Genomic DNA, 27,967 nt, shown 5'->3' with positions numbered 1-27,967 from the left:
ATTTTAATTTTGGAAGACCTTTGGAGATTTTTACATTATGTGGAAGACTTAGTTAGATGAATGGTATGATTTTAGAGGTGTTTATTATCCTCAATATTATTCACTTATAGTAAACCCTGTAACCTCCTAGGATAGTGCTCTTTGCTGTATAAGATTTGCACATGGTTTTTTGAGTCTATTCATGAAAAGGCTGAGAGTGTTAATAATCCCACCCTGTAGTGGGGGCAAGTAATTGAGAATTACTGTTGGCTGAGGGAAGAGGAGAATTACTTTAAGCTTTGTTAAAGGGGAATTAACTTTAGAATACAGCAGGCCCTCTCCATTCTAGATGTTTCTGTTCATAGAGTAATCTACAAATAGGCATCTCTATATGTAGGGCAACGTATAGACCTCAAGAAGGGATCCAATTATAGTGTGTTCATGCACTGGACTTGGTGCATGGAGGAGTTGCATCAACACTAGCAACAGACAGGGATTCCTAGATCAGGCCTTTGAGCAAACCACATGCAGTAAATGATATTGGAGCAAATGGGTCCCTTGAGTTTTACAGTGTCTTTTCTGGAAAGCTGGAAGAGGGGAAAAAGCAAATAATTAGGATTGCTTCCTCAGCTATATTGACTCTGGAAAATAGCTAACATTTCCTACCATTTAACTCATTTCCTAGTCTTCTAACTATATTGTGAATATTGGATTTCGTGTATTAATGTTTCCTCTAAGCACATGTCCATCACCTATTCTCTTACTCTAAACCAGAGATCAAAAAACAGAGGTGGAGACATATATCCTCGACATCCCTCCCCTTCCTATTTATGTTTTTAACTGCATAATGTGATAGTTTTAAATGTGTTGTCTGGATATGTATTTTTATGGTTGGCTCTTGTTGTTGTTATTTTTGAGGAATGTCTGTGCTTCCTGATCTTTCAACATCCTTAACCTTTAATTCAATATCTTAAAAGGTCATTGTGTCAGTTATACTAGAATGGCCCAAGTAACAGTAAAACATTTCTCATTAGATGATGAAAATCACAGTGAAATGCTGGGCACATTATTTAAATTCATGTCTCTTATTTGTCTCTATTGAATTTTCTTGACCCTTAGAACTAAGCGCTTTCAACTTGACAGTTTTAAAATTAGAAGGCTGCAGCTCATATAAATAATAAGAAAGCATATATGTCATATTTTGCAATAAGAAGTGTATCTTATGTCCATGGTTGACTATATAATGTCTAAAAGTCATTTTGAGCTATTAAGCAAATTGCAGTTGACCCTTGACAGTATGGGTGTTGGTGTTGCTGACCCCTGCACAATCAAAAATATGCATATAAATTTTGAATCCCTCCAAATTTAGTCCTCACTTGGCATCTGCAGGATCGGTTTCAGGCCCTCTGTGGATACCAAAATCCATGGATGCTCAAGTCCCTTATATAAAATGATGTAGAACAAGGCTTACATTTGACCCCCTGCACCCGCAGATTCTCAACTGCAGATCAAAATTACTATTTCAGTCACAGGTTAGTTGAATCTGTGGATGTAAAACCAGGACTATGAAGAGCTAGCTGTATATTTATTGAAAATAAAATCTATGTATGAGTGGACCCACACAGTTCTAACCCATGTTGTTCAGGGGTCAACTGTGCATTAATTTACTGAGTAATAATCACCAGTTTTAACTTTCAACCACTTGATTCACCACAAATCATGTCTGGGATAGAACGGTCATTTTAGATTATTTTTATTTTATAAGCAATATGACATAAGGAGTACCAAAGTTCATGCTATAATGTCTACTGAAGCATAAATCATGTATTTAAATTATTTATTGTTCTTTCCACATCTCCATTTGACTTTGATAATTTTTATGCTCAAGAGATTCACAGGATTCTTAGAGGAACTAGGGTGGACCTACGATCTTCATTTGACTTATGTGAATACAGGGGGAATTTTCCAGTGACCTTCTTGAGGAAATATCTCAGGATAAGCACAGTAGCCACTTTGGCTAGTACCGCTAAGTGCCAATGTTATAGAAAAGCCACATAGATCACAAATTAGTTAAGCAGCAACGCTTGCTGTTATTGTAGATGAATCCTCAAATTTCTCTTTCATGTCCCAGTGTTAGGTGGGCATTCTTGGTGAACAGGTAGCTTTCCTCCATGTCATGATTTCAGAGAACCAGGCTCATTTCATCTTATGACACTACCATCCTCCCAGACTGCAGAGTCCTCTGTTTCCAGCCACCAGTAAAGGGGGAAAAGAGTAGATGAGCAAACAGGAAATCTTTCTAGAGGCAGGCCTAAAAGTGGCTCACATCGCTTTTGTCCACATCCCATTGACTGGAACCTAATCACCTGACTTAATTGCAAGGAAATCTGGGAAATGTAGTATAGCTGTGTTCACAATAAGAGGAGAAAGCTAGTCATCTTTGCCACATCTACTATTTCGTATGTTCCTAAAAATGAAAGAAAGCACTAACCTACTAGGGACTGGCTTCTGGAGCTAGCCACTAAGGAATTGTGGAAAATTTTACAGGTTTTACCCTCTTTAACTTTTGTACTATTGGGTCTCATAGAGTTCACAGCCTAAAAGACATGACACCAAATAAACACACAAATAAATTTATAATTACAAATTAATGTATTCCTTATGAGAACATGGACCGTACCTCTCTTGCACCTAAAACAGTGCTTGGTATAGTAAGGGCATAACAGTCATTGTTGAAGGAATGCTTGCCAAAAGACACCAATGAATAATTGAAAATATATGATGGAAAAGAATAGGTGCTATGAAAGGAAGCAATAGGGGAATCTAAACTAATTTGAGTGATTCATTCTGAGGAAATAATATTGACATCGAAACCTGAAGGATGAATAAGAGTTAGCAAAGAGAAGGTTGGGTGCTGGACAGATTTTGCAGGCAGAGGAAATACCATGTTCAAAGGATCTGAGCTGAGAAGAGACTGATACATTTTAGGAGCTGGAAAAAGGCTAATGTAACAGGAACCCAGGGGCTGGGTGGAAATGGTAGAAGTGGGCAAAGGCTGTACCAAGGAAGGATTCTGTTATGTTCAGCCTTTTGGTTTTTCCTGTGGAAAAGATGGAAAGCCAATGAAAAGTATAAAGAAGGAAATGGGGCGATGTGATCATAGTTTTATTTTAAAAGATCGTTCCGCTTTCTGTGAAGAATGGGTTGAAGTGGGGTAGGAATAGAAGCAGAGGGACTAGTTAAGGAGCTATTGCAAATCATCCAAATAAGATAACAAAACCAGAGCAGTGGTTTAGAACAAGGTAGAAGCAGGGCAGATAGAGGGACATGAAGTACATGTTGTAGGTAAATGGAAATTGTACTAGATGGACATGTTATGTAGCAATAAAGTCCTCTGGTTCTGTTCCTCTTTATTATTCTTTTTGAAATGTCATTCCAATGACTGTGCTACCACTAAAAGTAGACCTTTTAAGACATTTAGTGTTATTCCTTCATATTTTTTTTAGAAGCTTTGTCCCAGCTCTGAAGATTTGCTCAAACGTTAGTCAAATAACAGGCATTTAAATCTGGGCTACATTTTTGGGATTCTTCAAAACTCACTCCATGTTATCCTATATTTCTATTTGCCTTTGACTTCAAGAAATTAAGAAAACTTCGTAATTATAGTGGAGTGTTTGTGTGTATGTGTAAATATATATATTGCATCCAGATATTTTACCCATAAAAATTTTTTAAAGGTAAATTTTAGACCATCTTTAATATCTTCTTAATGTGGTACAACTGTTGGTTCTGGTTTAATTCTTTAATTTACTGTTTTAGGAAGTAATCCAGCTATTTTAATAATGTTAGAACTTTATCCTTGAAGCCAATGTTCTACTATTTCAGAGTTAGTTATAATGTTTCAGGCATTTATTAAAATTTCTTTGGAGATAAGAACGCCCTGTACAGAAGACTGGAAATTTGATGATCCTGAATTCCATTCTGCTCTCCTGAGCCCTTTGCCCATCCGTTCTTGGCTTGCAAATTGATCTCAGTATTTATCATCTTGAAAAGGGACATCATAGTGATTTCCCAGAGGCATGAGGAGAGCTATTTTAGTGTTTATCAATCAGCTATTAAGTTGATATGGGCAAAGGAATATTATGATCTTGGGAATTGATACTCTGCAAAAATGGCTTCTACGCACTGCTATGAAGCCTGGGCAGGTTTCCTGCAGGGACATTATACCCACATCAGTGAAATATGTCCAGTAGATTCCCTCTCTTGTTCTAAAGATAAACCCTCATTTCTGGGACTCTTCTGGCAATGACATTTACATGTGTTAAATGTTTCAACTTTAGATTATTTGAATAATTTTCACCCAAAATGCACTATTTTGAGCTACAAGTCAGTGGATTCTTTGATGGTCTGTTGATCTCTGGAGAAAAAACTACAGGGACCATGATTGTTACAAAGAAATATTTGATGGTTTCTGCCAAGCACATTGATGTTTATAACCTTGTTCTTTCATTGCATGTGTATTGGGATTTTCCTCACTTTCTCTTTGATATATGCTCCATTCTGTTTAAAACATTTTTTTCCAAAAATCTTTAAAGTTATTTCTGTGTTTCCCCCTGCTCTTTCATGTCATGTAGTCACCTCCCTTCAAGATTGTACTATATGTGATCCAAAGGAGCCATAGAAATTGAGAGTACCTTGTAAATCACTTTGTTGTTCTGACATTAGTTTGTATCTGAAAGTAGGATAGAATATAAAAACGGCATAAAGCTTGCTTTCAAATTCCAAGGTGTTACTTATAATTCCAGGCAGGTATTTGCATACTTCACTTATCTTAAAACTGATACTTCTCACCCTACAAAAACAAAACAAACAAACAAACAAAATCTCAGAACTCAAAATTTTAGGTAAAGTCAAATACACAGGGGAATTTCAGAGTCAGAGGAGTCTTACAATTTTTTTTAAGATTTCCCATTGCCCAAATCAGTCTAGCAGATCTCTGATTGCACTGCTTTCCGCCAGCTGGAACAGAGAATGAAAGTCCTCACATCCTAAAAACAAAATGTTTAAAGAGAAAAAGTTGACCTTCAAAGCAGCTGGATTTACTGCCAAAACACTAAAAATGAACTCTTATGCAGAGAAATTATATAGCAGGTGAACTAGTCATTCTACTTCAAGGGCAAAGTTCCAGTTTTATGAATCAACTGAAAACAGTGGAAGGTTGTGTGTGTGTGTGTGTGTGTGCGCGCGCGCGCTTGCTGTTTTCCCTACTTGTACACACCTGCTTTGCTCCTATTCTTCCCTTGGGACATAGTCTTTTTATAGTAATGGTGGTAATTAGATCCCTTCCTTTTTAGATGCTCTTAATCATCTTTTGGATTTGGAGCCAATGTCGTTGCCTCAAAATAGAATGAAAATTCAGGTTTTTAGCCCGTGGCACCACTGGTCTCTCTCTTAATATTCACCAAACATTTATTGAGCTTAGAGACAGGCACTATACTGGACTATATGAATAAGTGGCTGCTATTGAGTATTTATGAATATCTGATTGAATATCAGTAAAGAACCTAAAATCAGTGCATTGAATCAGACTCTTGGCCTCGTTAAAAATATGTTTTTATTACATTGGCACCAGGAGATACGTTATGAAAGAATATAGTTATTCTTCTTATTGAGATTAAGAAGTTGCCTCTAAATCCTAATGTTCATTAGTAATTTATTATAGCTCTGTGACTCATGAGTCATTTGAATCCTTAAAAATTATTTTCTATTTTCAACCTACTCTTAGTAATATTTGGTAGTACAACATCTTATGAATCTTAAACTTACCTCTTTGAAGTTTTAGTGGATTTTCAGTGGATAAGTCTGTTGTCAGTTTTTCCAGATCATTTAAAGCTTTATAAACTTCATATCTTTTTTAATACCCCATATTTTAAAAATCTGTCTTTATATAGTTTCCTCCCTATTCTCCTTAGATATATCATATATATCTTGTGAGCTATGGTAGCCAGAACTACAAGTGGTATTTAAGGTATAGACACAATGTCTTTGTATGATAGTCAGCTTTTTTTTTTGTATAATTTTATTTATGGTTTCACTTATTAGCAATACCTTCTTCATAAGGTTACTATGAGGATTAAATGAAATAATGCTTGGAAAGTAATTTGCAGTGTTTGGAATAGTGGGCATTCAGTAAATGTTAACAGTTGATACTGTTTAACATTTTATAACCTTTTAATGAACATACACCATTGAGAGCCACTTTTATTTTTTTAAAGCCTAGGTTCCTCTCATTCAGTAATATGGGATATGCTCCAATCAGGCCAACATTCCTAATACGCATCTTGTTGTCTGTTTTATTGATTCAACAAATTCATGTAACAAATATTCTAGCAATGGAAAGAGATACTGGGGATACAGCTACCAGACAAGCCATGTCTGTGCATTCAAAAAGCCTACCATAAACAAGGAAGACTAGTAACAGATAGGTAATTACAATAAGGAGCTATGAGAAGTGCAAGCTCAATAGAAGAACCTAGAAGGGGAAGCTAACCTGATACAGAAGGCAGGTAGGCTTCCTAAAAGAAGTGATGTTAAAGCTGAGACCTAGAGGTAAGTAGGAGTTAGGCAGACAGAGGGAGCGGGAGAAGGACAAAAATAAAAAGAATACCAGAAGGAAAAGTATGTGTAATAATTGAAGTTGAGAGAAAATGCTACCAGAAGAACTGGATGAAATCCCGCATGGATGAGGAGGGGAATAACATATAGAGAATGCTAGAGAAGTGGGTAGGCACCCGATCTTAGAAAGCCTTGAAATTCATGTCGGAGTTTGACCTTTATCCTGCAGTACTTGTGAAATAGTCAATGGCTTCTCTTCATTGATGTCATTCCATCCAGCCTCCTTTGCTAGATTCCATATGATTTGGCCCCATCCACCATTTTGAGCTCTTTTCTATTATTTCCCCCACATAGCTCTGCCCATTGTTCCTACATGACCATGTATTTGCTTATTCCCTTGATTGGATAGTCCTTCCTCAAATTCTGCAATTCAGTTCAGGGAGCATTTGCTGAGTAACTGGTGCGTGCCAGATATTGTGAAGATTCAATCCCCCAATATATCTGCACTTGTTCATTCAATCATTCAGTAAATATTTACAAAACACTAACATATAGAGGAAGCCATGCTGTTTTAAGTGATGTTTCTTTTTTTTATTGTAATTCTATTACAGTTATCCCAGTTTTCCCGCCTTTGCCATCCTCCACCCAACCCACCACACAGTCCCACATTCAATGCCCACTCCACTGTCTATGACCATGGGTCACACATAGATGTTCTTTGACTAGTCCCTTCCCCTTATGTCCACCACTATCCCCCTCCCCCTCTTCTCTGACTGCTCTCAGTCTGTTTCATGTTTCTGTGTCTCTGGTTCTGTTTTACTTGTTAGTTTATTTTGTTTGTTAGATTCCTCTTATAAGTGAAATCATGTGGTATTTGTCCTTCATCAGCTGGCTTATTTCACTTAGCATACCAGTCTCAGGTTCCATCCATGCTGTCACAAAAGGTAGGAATTCTTCCTTCTTTCTGCTGCTTAGTATTCCATTGTGTAAATATAATATCACAGATTTTTGATCCACACGTCTATTGATGGGCACTTAGGCTATTTCTAGCACTTGGCTATTGTAAATAGTGCTGTTATGAACATAGGGGTGTGTAAGTTCTTTGAACTGGTGTTTTGGGATTCTTAGGGTATATTTACCAGCAGTGGAATCACTGGGTCAAAATACAGTGCTATTCATTTTTTTGTTTGTTTGTTTGTTTGTTCTGAGGAGATTCCATACTGGTTTCCACAGTGGCTGCACCAGTCTGCATTCTCACCAACAGTGCACTAGGGTTCTCTTTTCTCCACATCCTCCCCAGCACTTGTTGTTTGTTGATTTATTAATGATGGCCATTTTGACAGATGTGAAGTCATAGCTCATTGTGGTTTTAATTTGCATCTCTCTGATGGCTAATGACATTGAGCACCTTTTCATATGTCCATGGGCCATCTGTATGTCCTCCTTGGAGAAGTGTCTATTCAGATTCTTTGCCCTGTTTTTAATTGTATTGTTTGTCTTCCTGGTGTTGAGTCATACGAGTTCTTTATATATTTTGGTGATTAAACCCTTGTCTGATATATCATTGGCAAATATGTTCTCCCAAACAGTCAGTTCCCTTTTCATTTTGATGATGGTTTCTTTAACTGTGCAGAAGCTTTTAAATTTGATCTAATTCCATTTGTTTACTTTTCCCTTTATTTCCCTTGCCCTAGGAGATATATCAGCAAAAATATTGCTACATGGGATATCTGAAATTTTACTGCCTGTTTTTCACTAGGACTTTCATAGTATCACAACTTATATTTAGGTCTTTTATCCATATTCAGTTTATTCTGGTGTATGGTGTAAGTTGTTGGTCTAGTGTCATTTTTTTGCATGTACAATCCAATTCTCCCAATACCATTTATTGAAGAGACTCATTTTTACTCCATTGTATGCTTGTGCCCCCTTTGTCAAATACTAATTGACCATAGAGACTTGGGCTTATTTCTGGGCTCTTTATTCTGTTTCATTGACCTATGTGTCTGTTACTATGCCAGTACCAAACTGTTTTGATTGCACTGGCCTTGTAGTATAGTTTTATATTAGACATTGTGATTCCTCCAAATTTATTCTTCTTTCTTAAGATTGCTGAGGTTATCCAGGGTCATTTTTGGTTCCATATAAATTTTTGGAGTACTTGTCCTAGATCAGTGAAATATGCCATTGTTATTTTAATAGGAATAGTGTTGAATCTATAGATTGCTTTGGGTAGTATAGACATTTTAATGATGTCAATTCTTCCAATCCATGAACATGACATATCCTTCCATTTATTTGTTTCTTCCTCAGTTTCTTTCTTCAGTGTTCTATAATTTTCCAAGTGCAAATCTTTTGCCTCCTTGGTTAAATTTATTCCTAACTACTTTGTTTGTTGCTATAATAATTGAGAATTTTTCCTAGTTTCTCTTTCTGATATTTCATTGTTGGTATACAAAAATACCATTGATTTATGAATATTGCCTTTGTATCCTGCTATTTTACCAAATTCGCTCATTAGGCTGAAACATTTTTTGGTGAAGGCTATAGAGTTTTCTATGTACGCTATCATGTCATCTGCAAATAATGACAGTTTTACTTCCTCCTTTACAATTTGGATGCCTTTTATTTCTTTTTCTTGTCTGATCACTATGGCTAGAACTTCCAGTATTAAGCCTGGATATACCGATAACAACTAGTGAATTTGAAGCAGTAATCTAAAACTCCCAACACAAAAAAACCCCGGATTAAGTGGCTTCATGGGTTAATTTTACCAAACAGTCAAAGAAGAACTCCTGTCTTACTCAAACTATTCCACAAAATTCAAGAAGAGGGAAGACTCCCAAACTCTTTTTATGTGGCCAGTATTATCCTAATTCCAAAACCAGATAAAACAGAGAAAGAAAATTACAGGCCAGTATCTCTGATGAACGTAGATGCTAAAATCCTCAACAAAATATTGGCAATCCAGATCCAGTGATACATTAGAAAGACCATACATCATGATCAAATGAGATTTATCCCAGGGATGCAAAGATGGTACACTGTTTGCAAATCAATAATCATAATGCAGCACATAAACAAAATGAAAGACATAAGCCACATGATCATATCAATATATGCTGAAAAAGCATTTGATAAAATCAAATACACATTTATGATAAAAACACTCAGCAAAGTGGGAATAGATGGAGAATACCTCAACCTAATAAAGGCCATATACAAGAAACCTACTGCCAACATCATACTCAATGGGCAAAAACTAAAAGTTTTTCCGTTAATATCAGGAAAAAGACAAGGGTGTCTACTTTAACCACTCTTATTAAGTAATACTTCTTCTATGAAGGCCTCCAGATGTCCCAATTGGAATGATCTCCACTTTTCTACCTCTTCTGAAATCCTAATACATATCCCAAATGTGTCTCTCACCTGGTTTTCACCATTTTAGATACTGCATTATAGCTCATTACTTCATGAGTCTGACACCCCTACAAGATCTCTGTGTTATAAGGGACAGAGTTCAGGTCCAATTTCTCATTGTATTTTCCAAAGCTCATAACCTTGCATTAATCTAGGAGCTGCAATGTTTATAAGAAATATGTGAATGAATATATTTTCTGAAAATAGATATTTATTTTAGAACTTCCTAATGACCCACATTGCCAAGCAGAACAATTAAATTATTTATTTCAAAGTGATTAAACCTGAACCCAGTACAATTTCTCCAAAAAAAAAAAATTATTATTTCCTACAGGATTCTAAGATTTACATAAAAATCCCATAGGTGAATAATGTTATTAAGAATTACACATTTAAAGTATTTAAAACTGGATCACCTCTACTATCATCTCTATATTATGCATTTACTCAGACTTTTTGTATATTTTTATAATCATAGTAAGACAGAAAATAAGAAAAATAGAGTAGACTTGTACCTGTTCATCGCTAAAAAATAAAATTCTCTGTCGCCTTAGATTTTCCATTTTGCAGCTCTCTGCATGGGTTTACAGCTAGCATTTTTAGTGATTGCTCCTGCATTTCCCAGGCACACCAATTATACTTCTGGCAGTTTCTGCAATTCCCAGTGAATACTGGAGTCCTGATTGTCTCCACAGTGAATGCTGTAGTTGAGGCTCAATTCTCTCCAGTGTATTAATGGTCTGTTTAAAGAAAAGGACAAAGAAAAAAACCACTTAACCTGAAAGAATTTTTAAATACCGCTGAAGAATCCATAATGAAATATCAGACTATGCTGAACTGGAAATCCATGATACATGACTTTAGACAACACAGTGCCCACTTGAACCTGCTTGAACCTCCCATGCTTACTAATGCTGTTTGAGCTTTATTTGAAACTATAAAAACAGTTTGAGGAGTTCCCTTATTAGCCAACAGAAGACCATTTCAGATAATCTGCTATAGTCAACATTCAGAGTGTTCTTCTGAGAGGAAGTCTTGGGTAGGGTGGTAGCTTACCAAGTTTAGGAGACCTCTGTCATTCATCTGGTCCCTGTGCTCAGTATTCTCTTCTGTGGTTGGACAGTAGTGTTCCAGCTGGACTAGTGATATTCTCAAATAGCTGGCACAATGGAACTGTTGCAAATTGACAGGGAGGAGATTTTCACTTAAGAAATGACTGTTTGGAAATGTCCTGTGTCCTACTTCTATTTAGTTACTTCCCACTCCTTACCTTTATTAATAATCCTAGGCCAGTTATAAATTATTGGCTGAAAGCTATATGCTCGATACAATACATTCATTATCTAAACCAATCCTCAAGGTTATTCTAGGTAGTCAATATTATATATCCTTATATTAAAGATGAAGAAATACCTATAGAGAAAAGATGTAACAACTGTAATTCCATGATCTTGTCACTATACTGCAGCCTATATCTTGCAGGATTGTATAATCAGAATATGTGAGGTAACTTTAATACAAGCTGTAACAAAGCTTAGCTGTCAAAGTTAAACTCATTAAACTCTTGGGCACATTCTGAAAACAAACTTCATATTCCAACACAAAATTCAGAAGATTTTGGAATTTAGTTTCCATGTGGGATAATTATCTACTATGCATGTATTTAGATAGTTGACTGTAAAACTTCAAAAGAATTATATATATATGGGGGTGTGTGTGTGTGTGTATAATACTAAATAATTATTTGACTAATTACTAATATATATAATTTTTCAGAACTGTGTAGCATGCTGGAAACGTATGATATTCTGTTACTCAGCAGGTGAAAAAGAAAACCTCATTTTAGGTAAGCAGGCAAGTAAACTGCTGGATTCAAGAGATAATCTTCCCACGTTACAGCCTCCCACCCACGACCTTCTCTGAGTCAGCTATTGGAAATCATTGCCTCCCACTTTCTTACACAATTGATGGTACTTTGCAGTAAGAGGAAAATTAACATCACCTTAGCATAACTCAGATAATCACCACTTCCCCACTCCTCTTCCCTCACCCAAACCATGTCCTTGCTTAAAGATGCTCTTTTACTTGCTTAACGTTATCTGGTAAAGGCAACAGTGGTTAAAGGCATAACTAGGCAGGTAATGTTTTTAAGTATTATGTTCATCTTTATTAACAATTATAAATGAGAAGAAAAAGCTTATATATGTGTGTGTGTATATATGTAGACTCATGCATTTTGCCCATTCAACTGTCAATTTTCTTCTGTGTTTTTACTTTTTAACTCAGAAACTTTATAGGTATTAATTTCTAAAAACATCCAAAGGGTCACTACTCAGGTTAAATTATGTTCTCTTTTCTATTAATACTTAAGTTTACTATTAATAAGTAATAACATAAAATTTTTCTGGAAATTGGATTGCCCAAGCATTTCGCTAATCAAAGAGCTTGTTGCCATTGGGTATAATAAAACTCTCACTTTGTTTGCGTGTGAATGGGTCAGTCTTTTTAGTCCTGCCGTGGAGTAAAAAGTCAATATTCACATATACAAAGAAATTAAGTCATCATCTTGCCTAAATCAACTTTCACATTCTACCTTTAAATGAGCAAATAAGGAAGGCTTCACACGCACACACACACACACACACAAATATGCATGTTTGTTTATACACACAACACACACAGTAATATTTAATTGACAACTGTTTCTCTTGTTGCAAATGAAAGAATCAAATTATATGAATGGACTTTACATCTTTGAGAGGAATTATATGGGTTGAGGAATTCCATTATAAGACAGCCTATGTTATTATCCAATTTTAACACAGTTTATAAGTTCCTTTTATAAACAAAGTTTATAAGTTCCTTTTATTTCTTTAATTAGAGATAGTCATGACGTTATTTCCAGTTTTAGTGTTTCTAAAGACTGAGAACTAAGCACCAGATTGTCAATTCATTAAAGTGATTCATCTTGTTGAAGCCAGTGAAGGCTACATAGTTTGGGTTTTATCTTTAGCACATTCTCCTGCTAGGAATCACATTCAGAGGATAGAGGGATTCTTCTTACCTTAAATGTCTGAGAATTGTGTCATTTTGCTTCTTCTGTTAGTGGTGATGGAGTGCTGAAAGGACTGAAAATGAGCTGCCTATCACAATTAACCCCTTTCTTCCTGAACTTCCAGGTCAGGGAGCAATCTGAAGTTGCTTTTTAAAAGCTCTCACACAGAAGTCTTCCAAACCCTGTCAAGTTTTCCAAACCCCATTTTAGAGATGCCACAGTCTTCAATGGTGTGGCCTTTCTTTGTTTAGTGACTCTGAAGGAGTTTCATTAACAACCTATAAAATCTTAGAATAAATACAATTCCTTATTTTTATTATATTTCTTGGTAATAAAATCTAGAATAAAGAGAAAGTAAAATTCTAATTGTTAGATGTTGAATGTTTGTTTAATACTGTAGTCATCATCGGCAGCCGTCCGTCTCGAGAGACGATGGTGTAGCTTCTTAAGAGTCTATCTGCACCGCCGAGAATGGCTGTGCAGTCCGACTCGGGAGTGACATGGTATCTGTCTCCTCCCGTGTTGAATCGACATCTTGCGATGACGCTGAAGCTACAGAGCCTGGGCAGGGTAATATGGAGGGTCTGCTGATGCCCATGCAGCAGACCCCCCCTCTCTTCACAGCTGAAGGGTCCAAGGGAAAGACAGAGTCAATACAGCTTGGCTTCAGGTGCGCCGCAGGAGTTGCCGGTGTTGACTACAACGTCAAACCGCCTTAGGGACTCCGGCTCCGGATTTTCTGTCAGGGTTTACTCCCTTAGCCTTTCCCCTGAAGAGGTATGCCGCAAGGCAGCGGAGGTTTTTTGGAGTCAGAGTTTTCCTTCTCTGATGTACCCTGACTGGAAGATCGAACCAGCGACACTTAGCTCGCAGGCCGACGCTCAATCCACTGAGCTAAACCAGCCAGGGCTAATACTGTAGTACAGTTATATAAATATTTAATGAAATTAAGTCAACAGTCTAATTTATATAACCTTCCCATATTTGCATAGTCTTGCTCAGCAATTTTTTAACCCCACCCACATCGGAAATTCCTGTCAAAAATTTACTTAAAACAAAAACTTGTCAAAGAGTGAAATGTGGTATAAAAACAGTTTTATTTCATTGTCCAAACTGAAAGAATTAAAACAATTAACCCAGAGTGGTGAAAATGTTTATCTATTTTGTATCCATTATGAAAATGTTCATACTGTAACACTCAGGGTAACACTCGACGTTTTTTAGTGAGAAAGTATATGTGTAAAAAAATATGAAAAATCATTAAAATACAAACTTGTTTATTTTTCTTTAAAATATTTCTATAGCTTTAAATGAATACACTAAATTTCACATACAAGGTCTGTCTGGAAAAAGTCCAGCCATCATTAGTATAATGAGAATGGTTTGTGAAACATCAATGTAACCTGGCAGCCAAAGAGAGTAGACTGAAATGCGCATGTGTGAACAATGATGACTTCACTGTACTAGTTAGTCAATAGGGGTGTTAGACGCCCTTTAGTGAGCATGTGCACTGTGTGGCCATTGCATTCAAAATGACTGAGGGAGTAGAGCAATGAATCTGCATCAAGTTTTGTGTTAAGCTTTAACATTTCTCCATGAAAACTGTTCAGATGATTCAGAAGTCTGCAGCTATGAGCACCTGGTGTTTGGCAAACTCATCATGACAAAGCACCCACTCATGCATCACATATCAAGCAGAGTTTCCTGGAAAAACATCAAATTATCTAGGTGACTCAGCCCCCCTACAGCCCAGATATGGTGGTGTCCTGCCACTTCTGGATTTTCCCAAAACTCAAATCACCTTTGAAAGGGAAGAGATTTCAGACCATCAGTGAGATTCAGGAAAATATGACAGGGCAACTGATGGCTATTGGGAGAACTGTGTGAGGTCCCAAGGCACCTACTTTGAAGGGGACTGAGGCATCATTGTCCTATGTACAATGTTTCTTGTATCTTATATCCTCTTCAACAAATGTCTTTCTTTTTCATAGTACATGGCTGGATACATTTTGAACAGACCTTGTATACCACTTTCCACTTAGAGAGGGAGGAATACTAGCAAGAGATTTCTGAGGAGCATGATCAGCCGTTCTCCAAAAGAAGTCCCCTCAGAGACTTCCTGAATTTCTGAATTTGAAGGAAAAATTAGGTTATTTATTTGAAAGAAGGGAAGACATTGCATGGCTCTAAATGACAACAGATTTGAGGAACCTCACCCTTTCTCCCAACTAGTTCAGGAACCAGGAACACTGCTGTCTTTTTGTTGTGGCATACACCACTAGATGATTGCTCAGGATGGCCCAGCCACCATTAACAAAACCTCTGCTCAACTATGTTTTTCCAGCTGTGCTCATAAAAATTAAGGTCAGTAATTGAAGTTAAAAATGGGGGAAAGAGAAATTTAAGGATAAGAGCTGGGTGATATTGGAACCCCAAACTAGTATCTGTTTGCCTCCAAGACTCCAAAGGTGTTGGCTAAGAAGAAGATGAAAGAAGTTTGGCAATGCAACTGATTCAGGGACTGAAATTAAGAGGACAAAGCATGCAGGAAGGTTTTGGAGAAAAGCCAGTAGAAACTTCTCAGTACAAGTCAAAGTTCAGGGGAATTAGTTTAATAGCAGTGCCACATCCTACTCAAACCCCCTCCCCCCACCAGCACCAAACAACAACAACAACAAAAACACATTCAGGCATATCTAGAAATTATGATTTTCCATTGGTTGAGTTAAATAGCCAAATTAGTGTCTAGGTTTTGCTTTTATCAAAATCTTTATTAAGTTAAAGTTTCAGTTTAATATTTATGGCACAGTCGACCACCATAGTCAAATAATTCTTGAGAGCGTCCAAGTCTAAAGTGGAAGCAAAAAGTTCAGGAAGCTGCACCAATTCACTTCTACAGAGTTCATTTTGTTCTTTAAGAATGGTGAGGAGAAAAACATCTCTTAGCTTCTTTGCCAGTGCCCTTTCATTCTTAGTAAAGCAGACAATTAAGTGAACTATGACAAATGCCCCTTCACTCCTGGACCCAAAGTCAAGGCCTATTGATATTCAGCATCGGATGTCTTTCAGTGCTATGGCTGATGCTATGCCCATTTTTGTCACAGAGAACTGGTATCTCCAGATCAGCACCTTAAATGGAATTTTGAAGCCTCTCTTTTTTAAATGCCCCACTACTATGTCCCCTTTCTAGCCCTTCTGCACGCATGTTTGTGTCTGTGTGTGTGTGTGAGAGAGAGAGAGAGAGAGAGAGGTACTGGAAGGAAATGATATCAAATATTTTCTTCTAAAGCAGCACTGTGCAATTGGATGTGAACCACATATGTAATTTAAAATTTTCTAGTGGCCATGTTAAAATTGAAAGAATGACTGTGGGAGTGGGGGTGTGCAGGATAGATATGGGGCAAAGAAAGAGAAATTGGGAAGCTATAGTAGCATAAACAATAAAATATTTAAATAAAAGAAACAGGTCAAATTAATTTGACTATATTCTGTTTAATCCAATATATCAAAAATATTATCATTTCAACATGTAATCAAAATAAACAATTATTGAGACATTATTCATTTTTTTTTCTAAAAACATAATGAATACATAGTGAATATCTTTGAAATTCACTATGTATTTTACACTTACAGCGCATTGCAGTTTGTATCAGGCACATTTCAACTGCTCAATAGCCACCTGTGACGAGCAGCTCTTGGGTAAGACAGCCCTGGTCTAAAACATGGCTCCCTCTTAGCACAACAATATCCTATTTGAAATGCCTAGCTTCCGATATTTTAGATCCCAATCTTTACAAAAGAAATCCATATGTATAAATATTTTAATCTAGGGTCTAACACAGACACACACACGCACGAACACATATACAAACTAACATCGGGGCTTTAATGCCCTATCTGGATTCCCTTCCAAATTAACGTGAAAAATATTTCCCCTCTCCAGTACTTTCTGAAGGAACATGTGTACCTATGATCTTGCACATTAACAGGTTATTGCATTTAGTGTCGTCAGAGCTGCTGACGCACTACCCATGAATGGCCTGCCGCCTATGGTGACGGTGAACAGGATGCCAATAACGCTGCCTACAGCTTCTGAAAAGCTGACCTTGGAACAACATCCACATTCTTTTGGTTGATTTTGCTGACATTCTCTCAACTCAAAAGCCGTTTTAAAAACAAAAGTATAATGAAGTACTGAGCGCCTAAAAGCAATTGTATTTCAGTTCATTAAATTAATCTGAGTGTGTCAAGGAGGTCAAAACAGCAAGGAAATGAGTATGCCGAGGAAACCATCCTTGAAAGTGCACATTTGAGCTACAAGCATTTAATACTTGGAGACAGTGCTCTAAGACAACATGGGCATCCAAATGAAATAGTAAGGCTGTAATGGGATCCATTTTTTAACTTTGTCAAGAATCTTTTTTAGCTCTGTATTACTGACCTGTTTGAAATGCTATTTACTTTTCTCAAAATTGAAAATTTTACCCAATTTCCCACCCTAAAAAATGGTTTCTGCGAGTTAAACTTCTAAACCAAAGGATAGAAGAAGCTCTCCATGAATTAATAAGTGCTGAGCTACTTTTAAATACTTAAAGCAGGGATCAAATTAGCCAGAACTACTAGGTTCCACATCAGCTAGCTGACCCTTCACACTATTCTCACCCATACACATAAAACACAATAGATACCTTTCAGCCAACAGCATGTACTGCTAACTTTGCCTTCTATTAGAGCACAAATTTTTAGATTATTCTCCTTTCCTTGTGCATAGCGCTGGAATGCCTGTGTCTTCAAAATTTCAAGCCCTGCTTGAGCTGATGCCCCTGCTCCTTATTGTTGTTGCCTATTACCCAAGCGTCTAATATGAACTAACAGTAAGATTGCCGTGTGGTTCACATCTCACACACAACAGCCAGAGTCTGCTTTGCTGATTTTGATGATTTTCACATAAATGAAAGTTTTTTCAATAAATAAACAGAATGAGTGTTCAGCTAGTTGTTTTGGCACTTTCTAACCACTAGAGGGAAGTCAAGGCTCCTCTCTATCCTCGTTCCCAGGTGGTGTCCCCATCGAGTGGTGATAGAGAAGATCGAAATGCAAAGTTTATTGGTCCATGTGATGGAAGGAAAATGAAATTATATCTTTGGAGAAATATGAAATTTGGCAACCTGAAACCCTATCAACATTCATTGTTTGTCCTGTCCAGTTTAAGGCAACATTTATAAATTTGAAGATTTCATGTAAAAATCTGGATTTCCACCCTGAAAGGGAAAAGAGGAAGATGTGGCCATCCTGGGTCTATGACTCTACACAAAGGGAGGTGCTTTTTAAAAACATGACACACACTCCTCATTTTAACTCCATCACTACTACTCCTATATTTTTTCAACATCAAGACCAAATAGCATGTGTTACTTATAAAGAAAAGTGCACCATTATTTTCTTGTGGTTAAGAGCTGTTTTGGTTTGTTGGTTTGTTTGTTTGTTACTCAATAGCAAAAGTGGTAAAAGGAAAAAGAGACCAAGTAAACCTCTTATAAATTTAAGGAAGATAAGAAATAACGTATTTCTTAAAGGCAGTAAAAAATATTCATAGCATTATCAACAATACAAAATCATTAAATTTTGAAACCCTGTTGCACATCTTTTTAATATTCTGTGTGAGGAAATGGGAAGTGTGCACAAAGCACTCTTGAAATGTATTGAGGGACAACGTTTATCTGGAAGTAAGATTAATGTTCAGACTGAACTGACCACTTCTTTCACAGACCAACATGTTTACTTAAAAGAACAATTGGCAGACTATTGTTATTTAGACATGGTATTTGGGAATGATTTCCTTGTGAGCCTGTTGCTTCAGAGAAAATTAACACTACTTTTTGACAATGATAAAATTCAAACTTTGAAGGAAAAAATAGAATTTTGGAAAGCTTGCATCTGTCATGGTGAGCTTGACAGCTTCCTAAATACCTAAAAGATTTTTCTGATGCGATTGATGGTGATATTGACAAATGTAACTTTTTGTTATTGAAAATGAAATGCATCAACATTTGGAAGATCAGCCTACCTCAGTGAACCAATATTTTTCAAATGACTGATTCATGATGTTATAAAATCATACATAAAAATTAAAATCTATACAAAGTATGAGGTAGATAATGAATTTTAATGTAATGGATTACACAAAGGTCACTGATATGGTTCAGTTCCACATTGCAGCTCACCTTTAAGAAACAGCCACTTGCTTCACAGAAACACTATGAAAATACTCTGCCTTTTCAAACTGCATATCTGTGCAAGCTTGATTTTCTTCACATATTGCAATAGGTCAACTGCTGAAACAGATATAAAATCTAGCTATCTTCTTTCTGTTATGCCAGATATTAAAGAGATTACCAGAAATGTAAAACCATGCTATAATATTTGTTTTGCAAGCTATTTCTATTTTATTAAAAATATATATTATTTATGTTACTTTTAATGGGTTTATCATTATTATGTAAATACATTTATAAATAAATATTTTTTAAATTTCTAAGTTAATTTCTAGTAAGGTAAATATCAATAGATGTAACACACATAAACAAAAGTTCTTAGGGGTCTTCAGAACAAAATGTTTGAGAAACTATGATGTAGGGTACAGGATCTTTTTTTTTTTTTACTCCAAAGTGTCATGGCAACTTACTGATATCAAATTAAGTGCTATATCATTTATCTCGATCAAAAAAAAAGACACTCATCCTCTCTCAGTCAGATGAAGATGATAAGTCAGGCTTTCAGTAACCTTCAGGTGGCTACTAAGTCCTATGGCATGTTTGAAGCAATCAGTCTCAAAGGCAGGGCCTGAGCATTCATTGCCGGGATTAGATTCTTGTGTCTCTTTACTATTGTCACAAAAAGCATTTCATTGTCTGAGAAAACACCCATCCATATTTTATACATAAACACTTTCCCTGGGAAAAGAAGATATACGAAATATATTGCAAGCAAAAATAATAATAATTAAGAATCTGATTTTCACGCTAAAGAGTTTTTCACTGAAATTGTATCTGAATATGTGCTGTGTTTGCATGGATGTTGTTTTATGAGAGAGAGCTTTCTGGTTAGGTTTTATACATATTAGAGAAAAGTTGTGTGTTTTTAAAAATGGGGAATTCAATATGCGTAATAGAAAAATTTAATTCAAGATATTTGTAGGCGGTATGATACTCTGCAGGCAAACATTTACTCTCCTATCCATCCCCTTTTCTAATGTTACTAATGTAACTGGTAAAGATCTTAGAAAATATTTTTTCTCTTTTTTTGCTTTTTCCTCTTATACCCAACTTCATGACTCCTTTCCTTCCTTCTTTCTTTTCTTTGCTTCTTTCTTTCTGCCTTCCTATCTTCTTTTCTACTTGTTTTGATCTCTACATCATGGTAAAATCAATCAGATACACATATCAAGTCACACTATCATTAATCTCTTAGAAGTGTGCAGGACTTTAACAAATGAATGAACATAAAATGTGAGCAAGACATTTATAGTCACATATTACCAGGGAAATTTCACTAGAATCTATGATAGGTAGATCTTTATGTGGCTAATTTTTTAAATCATCTTTTTATAAATTAATTGGATAATTTTTGACACATTTTGATTTAACCATTAAGGTTCAATGCAATTGTTTTCACCAATAGGGAGGGGTACTGAGCTGCAAGACACAAAGTGCTGAGCTAAGATAAACATTTATTTTTCCTGGTCAGCAAAAGTATGTTAATCTTTCTGCCTTACTTGGAATTAATTTCAACACAAAGAGTTTAAAGGTCTAATGAGGTCACCCCTATGGGATAGTTTTGGCCTGTACTCTATTTTAATTTCATATTGTTCTACTTAATTCATAAATAGAGATTTTCATCTAAGAAAATTTAAGTACTTCAGTTTAGTGATTGTGTCAGTGAATGGGACAGTTATTGGTTTTGTAATTATACTTTTTAAAAAGATACAAAATGAGACAATTGTTCTCTTTAAGTGTATTCTGAGAAAATGACTACATGTATTTTTCTGATATTTTGGGATACATATTTTTGTACAGTAGGGAGATCTACAACCAAGTAAGCACTACTATAAAAAAAAAGAGAACGTACTGTCTTACCATGAAATGTAACAGAAATGTGTTTTGCATAAATGTGAGTGCATATAAAGTACATAAATAAACTAAAGAATCTCTCAATGACTATGAATGTCACATGTCTTCATATGTGTCATATTCTTTAATTAGAAAGTTTGATAAAATAGTCTTATAGCTATAAAATAGGATGCATTTATGTTGAAATATATGGACTACTAATAATAGATACAAATTTTTTTAAAACTTAAAATTATTATAGTTTATAATTCCTCAATTTCATTAAAAATTAGGTATGTACTTATGTGTGTGCATAAACATATGTACATATATAATTGGAAGTAAATGTATAAAATCTTCGTAGCAGTTGTCTCTGAGTTGGAGAATTTGGATGATGTTATTTTTTATAAATCATGAAATTTGCCACACTTCCTAAAATGAATGTTACTTTGATTTTTAAAAATTATACTTTCCAGTCATCTCTTGATTCATTTTTCATTAAACTTGCCTATTTATAAATGCTAACATATAGCTAATTATTTTTACACTTCTTATTTTGAAAAAAGAAAAAATTTATGGGTGCTCAGTGAGTTCTTAACAACTACACTCCTTTGTGAGCTCAAGTCATTAAACGTAAGAGGAAATGTTCTTTTAAAATGCAAATATTACCAACCTGGCTGGGGTGGCTCAGTTGGTTTTCCCATAGTCAAAGGGCTGCGGGTTTAATTCCTGTTCAGGGCACATACGTGGGTTGTTGTTCTGTCCCCGGTCCAGGCGCATATGATCCCAGTCTGGGTGCGTACAGGAGGCAGCCAGTCCATGTATCTCTCTTGCATCAGTGCTGTTTCTCTCTCTCTTTCCCTCTCTCTCTAAAAGCAATGAAAAAAATGTCCTCGGGTGAGGATAAAGCTTTTTAATTAATTACTTAATTAATTTAAAAAATGCAAATAGTATCTGCATTAAAGCAACTGTCTTAAGCGTACAGCAAGACGCAACAGAAACACAAATGCAGTCTCTCTGAAAAAAGCTACTGTGCAAAAACACAGAGCCGAGAAATCCTTTAGAAACCACCTACTCGCTTCTCAGCAGCTGTAAACCAGTTGACCAAATACCCAGCTGAACTGATGTTGACAGGCCAGGCAGGGTATTTTTTTTTCTTATGTGTTCCTGTATGTCAGCAGGTCTCTAGTTTTGTGGTGTGAAAAAAGAATTCTACTTTCAGGGCTCAATGTACGTGTCCTTTCCTTCTGACAGCTATTTTGTCCAGATGTTATTGTTCTCTCTGCTTCATCTTATTTTAACCAAAGTGATGAAGTATGATTTTTTATCCCTGTCCATCAGAAATGTCAAGAGTGAAACTCAGTACTTTGCTACTCTCTTTCACTTGCTCAAATATCCTCTTACAGTCCTGTTATGTATGACAGGGAGTATTAAAGTAGGTGACGGACAAGTGAGACAGGCAGTGGCTCTGCTTTCCCTGTATGGGTACCTAAATTTGTAGAACTGTGAAGTATGGTTCATGTTTCTGCAATCCTTGGGCTCTAATTTAGTGGAAAGAAATTACAGCTATATTTAACTCCCTCTGTTATTAATTTGCTTGATTATTTGGCCAAAGACTTAACAACTTCACAGAAATGAGGTGGTTGACTAGCATAGAGCAGATGCGGCCAATCTCAAGAGCACTTCCCCTGAGAGGAATCCACCAGATTTTGTGATTTTACCCTTCTGTGATGGGGCCACAGTGGATCTGAACAACTTAACTGTCCCAATGCCACAGTCTCTTTATCCCAGGAGCTTGAAGTAACAATCTATGACCTTAATAGGAAATATGTACATACATCTAAGACCTTCCTGGTTCCCAGGCAGAATTCTTTGTCAAGAACAAATTCTTGGAACAGAGAGAGTATGCAAGTTCCTCTGTCCCCAGCTTTAAAGCATCCAGAAAGTCCCATCTCCAGCTGTCCTCTCCCTGACTCTGACCTAATATCCTTATGTCTGGGGTAATTCTGAATTTAGTCCGAAGGCCATGATCCCAGATCCACTTTGCTGGAGCTTCCTAAGCCACGCTGACATTTTTAGGCTGATAACTGATAATCTGGTGAAACGATCTGAATAAATTTATGCCACAACTTTATGTAGGAACCAAGTGAGAAAATGCTGAGCTTCATTTTGCTATTTGTTCCACCATTGATCAAATAAACATTTAGTGAGGATTATTATTTATCATTAAAGATGATGTATTAAATATGATGAAGAAATAAATAAGGCAGTCTCTGCCCTCCAGTTGCACATAGAGAAGAAAATTCATGGCAATTTTATGTGGTAACCTTTGCTACAATGAAGGGAATCAAAGAGTGGTGTGGAAACACCAAGGTCCAGGTATGAAGGGGGAACTCTAAGAGTAGAGCTGGGAGGTGCAGGAAAGAGTTTGATGTGTAATACAGAATTGGAGGAGGTGTCAGAAGAGGAATTAGCTCAGAGGTCTGGATGGGACTGATGAACACTCTAGACTAGGGTTTCTAGCATAGACACTACTGTCACTTTGGACTAGATAATTATTTTTGAGGAGGGCTCTCTTGTGCATTATAGGAGTCCCGCAGCCTCTCCGACCTCTACCTACTAAATGCCAATTGCAGTTACCCTCCCTTCAAATCAAAATATTTATAGACATTGCCAAATGTCCCAGGGGAGAGGGAGCACATGACCCCTGGTTGCGAATCATTGGTCTAGACCAAATACCCTCATTTTACTAATAAGAAACACTTGCACAACTAGTTAGCGGTAGAAAGAAAAAGAAAACCCAGGCTTCTGATCCTGTTTCAGTCTTCTTTCTAGAACACCAGAAGATGTTTCAGGGACCTCAGAAGACGCTTACAGACCTAAGTAGTTTTTCTTGATATTTCAGCCTCTTCTTTGTTGTTGAGGATCTGTCTAATGCTGTGTTTGCAGAAGAGGAATAGCCACAATCCTGAACTCAGCTCCGGCACTGGGATGAAGATCTTGTATGCCATCTGTATGCCACTTGTGAATCTGGCACAAAGAGTCGCTCGTAAAAAGCAGAACCTATTTAAGTTATTTGGACAAGTAATTATTTTGTTTCAAGTGATTTTAATCCTTCTTAGCCAAACTCTCTTAATAGCTGCTACAGCTTATGCCAAAGATAGTGTCATGCCCCAGAAAATAACAAGTTTCATATGTTTATGAATGCAATGTGCCTTTACTCTTTTCATTTCTCTGGAGCATCCTTTGTGTACCCATGATCATAATTATCTGTAGCTGTTTCGCAAGAGTGGTCTTCACCTTAACCTCTGAGATCTAGTCAGCTAGGCTCCTGGCACTATAATCTCCCAAGTGTAACTAAAAGAGAAGAAAAAAGTGCAGAAGTAGAGAGCTTCATCTTTATTCTTCCTTTTAACATTCAGGCTATTCTATTCTTACATAACAATGAAAGTAGATAAAATGCCAACTCATGTTCTTCATTTTTTTCAGTGTGGTGAAATTATTTTTAGTACGGTGCAAACTCTTTAGGGGTAAAAAAGAAGAAATTAGATTAAATATTTTTAAGAAAAGAGGACTAAAATATGTATATTTATACAATAAATATTACACAAACTTATTATTTGTCAGGCATTGTTCTAAGTACAAGGGGTACACTAGTGAACAAAGTCCCTGCATTCATCGGGCTTATAGTCTCATGTGCAATGACAATGAATAAATAGTGGAAATGCTATGCAGAAGAATGTATCAAGGCAAAGAATAGAGAGTGAAAGAGGAAAGTTATTTTAGATGGGAAGATCAGTAAAGACATAAATGTAAATAAACATCATTATTAACTCTACTCCAATCTAATATTTGGCCAAAACTCCCACAGAATTTCAGTTGGGGGTGACTCCTTACACCATCCTTGTGCTTGACCAAATCTCACCACAACAAATGATTTTCCAGCCTTTATTTAATGGATACCACTAGTGTGAACACCAGTATCTTTCTTGGGTGGTCCATTCTATTTTTGTGTGCTCTAAGTTGAGGGACTTTTTTTATTAAGCAAAAAAAATATGCCTCCTGCAACTTCTATTCAACTTACATGCCTAAAACATGGCACTCCAAATTAACAAGATTCTTCCTTCTCTCGTGGTACTCCATGGTAAGATATTGACTCCTACCTCCAGTCTGGACACTTATGGAAAGCTCTTTAGGAAGCTAGATAAAGGAGAAAGTATTTTATTTTATTCCATGACACTAAATTTTAATTTCTAGTCACACGCTAGTCAAACTAGAATGTGATAACTGATAGAGAATTTAAATAAGAATTCGAAGAGAAAAAAGTATAGTTTTCTATTTCTTTCCAATGTTCACATGAGAATTTTGTTTTACAAGTGTCCCATGGGCTGCAGCAAGAGGAGAGAATAGGATTGATGCCTTTAATTCAGTGGCAGTTTGGGAGGCTCAAGAGTGAAAAGAATTATGGATATGGTTCAGTTCTGCCTGCTCTGGGGAATAGAGGCCAAGAGGGGTAAGGATAGGGCTGCCTCCAGACCAGACAACTGCATTTGATCACTGCCTGTGAGAAGCAGGCTGGACGGGGGCCACGTCTTGGTGGAGGAGAAATAGCAAACACTAAAGCCAGCTTACAATGAAGAGATCAACCAAGCTGTAACTTTTATTGGAATCATAGATCCTAGTTAAGAGGTACAGCCTGAGCCACCCAGTGGGGGACTTTAAGACATCATCTCTCTCTGAGCCTGTCTCAGATCCGTCCTAGTCCACTGCAGTCTGGGATAACCCAGGGGCCTGCGCAAAAAAATTGAATGCAAAACATCCTTTCCAAAATGCCAGACAGAAGAGCAACAGCTAGTAGCATCATCCTAAGACGTCCCCAGGCCATTCCCAAAGAATTTCTTGAGTGACTCTTTATTGCCAGATATAGTTGGATATAAGTTTACCTGTGTGCATAAACTACTTTTATTTATATTAATGTTTATATTTATATTTAAATAAAAACATGCATAGTATTGTGTAAGATTTCCATTTATTTTCTGATGCTGTGGCTTGGAGAGCTGCATGCACGAGAGGGCAATTAATATTTTTAATATACAACTTATTCCAAGATGCATGTCTAATTTACCTGAACCTTAATTTTAAAAAAGTAATAGCATGTACTTTAAAAAAACAAAAATATCCGAAATCACTACTGTTCTAATAATACATTTAATTCAAAAAATGCCACATACATGTATGTACCTAGAATCTAAGTACAGGGAAAGATGGTTGAGTTCTAATGTGGCAGAACAAGGGTTAATAATGTCATAAAATTTTTTTAAATTATTTATTTGTTGGTTTGTTTATTTATTTTTAGAAAGAGGGGAAAGGAAAAAGAGAGAGAGAGAAACATCACTGTGTGGTTGCCTCTAACTCGCGCCCCCAGCTGGGGACCTGACATGCAACCTAGTCATGTGCCCTGACTGGGAATCGAACCAGCGACATTTGGCTCACAGGCCGATGCTCCATCTACTGAGCCACAGCAGCCAGGGATGAAATTTCTTTATGGGTTGAATAAATCTTATGCAATAATGAATATATCTGAGAACTTGGATTGGAAGCCGGGAGAGTTACTGAATAGAATTTTCCCTTTGAATCTAAAATCATAGGATGCCCGAAACCATGAAAGCTAAATAATCGTTGTAATCATTTTAGACAACCTGGGCTAAAGAAGACAGTTGGGGGAGGAAAGTACAGGGTGGAGCTGGAATCAGAGAGCACCTACACCCTTCATCCAAGATGCAAAGTTAGGCTCCTCTTATCCCTTCCTTTTCCACCCCCACTGCCATCAAAATGCCCGTCTCCCCTTTATTTTCTGTGATCTCCCTGCTCCCCATTGTTTTTCTTCATTTTAACATGGGATTTTCTGAGCTTCAAACTTCTGCTGCTCCTAGCCATATAACATCTGGGGTAGTAACAGCCAGCCCATGTGTGGGTAAGAAAGAAAGGGGAATGAAGGAGGGAGAGAGAATGGGAGATGGTGAGTAGGGTACCTGGGTCAGAGGCACAGGAAATCTTCATCATCGGAAATGCAATCTAGAGCCAATCTCTTTAAGTGCTCAACTGTGAGTCTTTTCAGATGGCAGAAGTTTATAAAATTGTTCAGCTTCGTTAAGAAACATTAACAATTTTCTGAACTTACTATTTGTTATTGCTACACAACACAAAAAATTATATGGATCATTAAATAATTTCAGGTTGTATGTCTGCTTGTAACTGTTCAAGCTTAAACCAGTAGAGGAAATCCTGGCCTAGGATACTGACTGAACTGTAATTTTCTTGGCTTTTGTAGAAATTATGGTGACACATTATTCCAGAAAATTACCTACTTTGAAAACGCAGAGGATTCCATTTTTGTTTCCATTCCTGTATTTTTTTAATGTGTTTTATTGATTATAATGTTACATTTGTCCCAATTTCCCTTCCCTCTTCTCCCCTCCACCGGTGGCCCCCCTCCCTCCAGTTGTCCCCCCCTTTTAACCATGTCCATTAGTTGTGCATATAGTTCTTCTCAACCTCTCTCTGTCTATTCCATTCCCTCCTACCATACTCCTTAATTCCTATATCATCTCCCTCCCTTTCCCTCTTCCCCCTCCCTGCTGACCTCCCCCCAAAATGTTCCCCGTACCTATAGTTCTTTTTCCACTCTCGTTGCCTGTTTAGTTTGCCTTTGTTTCAATTCCCTAGCTTCTGTTGTTTCTTGTGATGCAGTTTTCATTTTAGTGTTTATAGTTTTGATCCTCCTTTT

General features: G+C 36.7%; 1 protein-coding gene across 2 annotated transcripts in view; it reads left to right on the top strand.

Moving 5' to 3' along the window:
• DTNA (dystrobrevin alpha) overlaps positions 1–27,967 on the top strand; it is a 271,240-nt gene that overhangs the window by 37,784 nt on the left and 205,489 nt on the right. The window lies entirely within an intron of this gene.

The sequence above is a fragment of the Furipterus horrens genome, unplaced genomic scaffold, assembly GCF_987537825.1.
Source record: "Furipterus horrens unplaced genomic scaffold, mFurHor1.1.pri manual_scaffold_8, whole genome shotgun sequence".
NCBI lineage: Eukaryota > Metazoa > Chordata > Mammalia > Chiroptera > Furipteridae > Furipterus > Furipterus horrens.
The sequence above is the reverse complement of the archived record's forward strand: the minus strand, read 5'-3'. Positions and strand labels throughout refer to the sequence as shown.